Source organism: Penaeus chinensis, chromosome 33, assembly GCF_019202785.1.
Source record: "Penaeus chinensis breed Huanghai No. 1 chromosome 33, ASM1920278v2, whole genome shotgun sequence".
Classification (NCBI taxonomy): Eukaryota; Metazoa; Arthropoda; class Malacostraca; order Decapoda; family Penaeidae; genus Penaeus; species Penaeus chinensis.
The window spans coordinates 27521311-27525235 of record NC_061851.1 but is presented as its reverse complement, the minus strand read 5'-3'; positions in this window follow the sequence as shown (position 1 = coordinate 27525235).

Here is a 3925-nt window from a genome sequence, read left to right as displayed (position 1 = left end):
TCGAGTTCCTTTCCTTCTTTTTTTTCTTTTCTTCTTCTTCTTCGATTTCTTCATCTTCTTCAATTTCCTCGTCTTCTTCTTCGATTTCTTCTTATTTTTATATTTCCTCTTCTTCTTCTTTTCTTTTTTTCTTCTTCTTCTCTTTTTTTTTTCTTCGATTTCCTCTTCTTCTTTTTTCTTCTTCTTCATTTTCTTTTTCTTCTTCTTCTCTTCTTCATCATTTCCTGTTTCTTCTTCTTCTTCTTTCTTCTTCCTCCTCTTCGATATAATCTTGCTCATCTTCCTGATTCTCCTTCTTGTTTTCCTTATGCTTGTTCTTTTTTTTTTTTTCCTCTTCTTCTTTTCCATTTCCTTCTTCTTCGATGTCTTTGTCTTATTCTTTTCGTGTTTTTCTTCTTTTTCATTGCCTTCTTCTTCGATTTCTTCTTTTTCTTCTTCTCTTCGATATCTTCTTCTTCTTTTCTCCTTCTTCTTCTTCGGTTTCTTCTTCTTCTCCTTCTTCTTCCTGTTCTTCTTCTGCTTCTTTTCGTCCTCTCCTCTTCCTCCTCCTCCTCTTCTTTCTTCTTTCTTCTTTCATTTTCTTTTTCTTCTGCTTCTCCTCCTCCTCCTTCTTTTTCCCCTTTTCTCTCCTCCTCTCCTATCCTCCTCCTCTTCTTCCTCCCTTTTCTTCTTCTTCTTCTTCTTCTTTCTCCATAGTTTTCGTTTATATATATATATATATATATATATATATATATATATATATGTATATATATATATATATATATATATATATATATATAAATCTCTCTCTCTCTCTCTCTCTCTCTCTCTCTCTCTCTCTCTCTATATATATATATATATATATATATATATATATATATATATATATACGTATATATATGTATATACATACTTATATATATATATATATATATATATATATATATATATATGTGTGTGTGTGTGTGTGTGTGTGTGTGTGTGTGTGTGTGTGTGTGTGTGTATGTGTGTGCGTGTGTGTGTGTGTGTGTGTCTTCACCACCACACAACCCAAAGCCCTGACGAAGCCCATCCCGCGGAGCTCCGCAATCCGTCCGCTTCCGCTGCGCAGACAGACTCCTCCGGACTTCCTCGGCGCCGCTGTGGTGTGGCCGCGGAAGTGCAGGTTGCAACCCCCTCGCGCCGGCCTTTGCAGAGCTTAGTACCGGCGTGGCTTCCTTTATCTCGTCGTTCTTGCGTCTTGTGTTATCTTTCTTGATTCTTTTCTTGTCTTTCCTTGTTTTGTTTTATCATATGTTTCTTTCTTTTTATTTATTTTTTTTTTTCCATGTATTTTTCTCCTCTTATATTTCTTGCTTATTCTTTTTTTTCTCATTTTTTTCTTCCTTTTCGTATTTATTAGAGGAGGAAGAGTATGATGAGAGGGGAAAGGAAGAGTAGGAGGAAGCAGGGGAGGAAAAAGAGTAGGAGGAAGGGAAGAGTAGGAGGAAAAAGGGGAAGAGGAAGGGAAGAGTAGGAGGAGGAAGAGTAGGAAGAATGGAATATTAGGAGGAGGCAGGGGAGGAGGAAGGGAGGAGTAGGAGGAGGCAGGGGAGGAGGAGAGTAGGAGGAAGGGGAGAGTGGGAGAATGGGAGGAGGCAGAGTAGGAGGGAGGGAAGAGCAGGAGGAGGAAGAGTAGAAGGAAGAGTAGGAGGAAGATGAGTAGGAAGAGGAAGAGGAGGAGGAAGGGAAGAGCAGGAGGAGGCAGGGAAGGAGAAGAGAGGAGTAGGAGGAGGCAGGGGAGGAGGAAGGGAGGAGTAGGAGGAGGCAGGGGATGAGGAAGGGAGGAGCAGGAGGAGGCAGGGGAGGAGGAGAGTAGGAGGAAGGGGAGAGTGGGAGAATGGGAGGAGGCAGAGTAGGAGGGAGGGAAGAGCAGGAGGAGGAAGAGTAGGAGGAAGATGAGTAGGAAGAGGAAGAGGAGGAGGAAGGGAAGAGCAGGAGGAGGCAGGGAAGGAGAAGAGAGGAGTAGGAGGAGGCAGGGGAGGAGGAAGGGAGGAGTAGGAGGAGGCAGGGGATGAGGAAGGGAGGAGTAGGAGGAGGCTGGGGAGGAGGAGGAAGAGAATGAGGAGCAAGAGTAGGAGAAGGAAGAGTAGGAGGAAGAAGAGTAGGAAGATGAAGAGGAGGAGGAAGAGTAGGAGGAAGGGAAGAGCAGGAGGAGGAAGGGAAGAATAGGAGGAAGAGAAGAGTAGGAGGAGGCAGGGAAGGAAGAAGAGTTGGAGGAGGCAGAGGAGGAGGAAGGGAAGTATAGGAGGAGGAAGGAATGAGTGGGAGAATGGGAGGAGACAGGGGAGGCGGAAGAGTAGGAGGAAGGGAAGAGTAGGAACAGGCAAAGAAGGAGGAGGCAGGGGAAGAGGAAGATGAGGAGGAAGAGTAGGAGGAGGCAGGGGAGGAGGAAGAATAGGAGGATAGAGGGGGTGGACTGCAATGGGAGGAAGAGCTGACAGGAGGAGAGGAGGAGGGGAACAAGGAAGAGCGGAGTTGAATGATAGATGTAATAGGAGGAGACGCAGAAGGAGATAGAAGAATAAGAGATGGAGAAATGAAGGAAGAATAATAGGTAGTGAAGCAAGAAGAGAAATATGATACAGATAAGAAAGAGGAGGAAAAAAAACAACAACATGAAAAGCATAACAATAATAATTATAAAAAAAAACAAAAAAAAATTATTAAAGATTCGAGAAAAGGAAGAGGCATGGGAGATAACTTCAAAAAAAAAAAAACACTTGTGCATATTCTTTTAAGGGGAAAGGATATGGTGACGTCACAACACTTTAAGCTGCATGTACTGTTTCTCGAACAGCAAGCAATAAATCTTCTTCCTTTTTTCTCCTTACGGGATTTTCTTCTCCTTTACAGTTATTTATTAAATCCTGTGTATTTTGTATATTAATTTTATAATTTATTTTCTGCTTACTTTTTGGGGGGTTTTGTCTGTTTATTTATCTATCAATACATCTATCTGTTTATCTTCCTATCAATATATCAGGGATAGAGAGAGAGAGAGGGAGAGAGAGAGAGAGAGAGAGAGAGAGAGAGAGAGAGAGAGAGAGAGAGAGAGAGAGAGAGAGAAGAGAAGAGAGAGAGAGGAGAATGAGAAAGAGAAGAGAGGGAGAATACGAAAGAAGAAAAGACCATCATTTACCCTCGTGCATTCCATGTCCCTCCCTACCATCATATCTGCAACTTGCACTGCAACGTATTACCTTCCCCCCTCGCATCAGTTTGAAATATTATCTCTTGAGGTACAGAACAAATATTATTTCGGTCAATTAGTTTCACGTTCCTATTTCAACATTTTATTTGCATCTCTCTCACTCTCCCTCTCTCTCTCTCTCTCTCTCTCTCTCTCTCTCTCTCTCTCTCTCTCTCTCTCTCTCTCTCTCTCTCTCTCTCTCTTTTTCATTTACTTAAATATCCACAATTTTTTAAGTCAACTATTGAATCATCCATTTCAATATATATCTGTCTATCTGTCTGTATATATATAATACATTCGGATAAAATGTAATACCAATTATTCCTATAACTGTTTTACAATAGATCACTCTATCTCATCCCTGCTTATCAATTATTCACTTCAGCTGTCTGTCTTAATCGGTTCGGAAATCTCTTTATCTGAATATCAAGAACATTTCTGTCATGTTATGTGATTCATAGAACTCTACCGCTCAAGTCTCTCCTTCAGGATAGCGAAACGGAGGAGAAAGTATTCACTGAAAGGACCAGTTTCATTTGGTGTTGTAAGTTGGTCCTCTTTTCTCTTTGATATTATATATTATAGGGATGAAGGAAAATACAAGATCCAATCATTAAGCTAATGCTGTTCCTTTGTTTCTTTTTTCTTTAGTTTATTTATTTATTTATCTACTTATTGCTTAGAAACCGTACCCTACCTTCCGTCCTT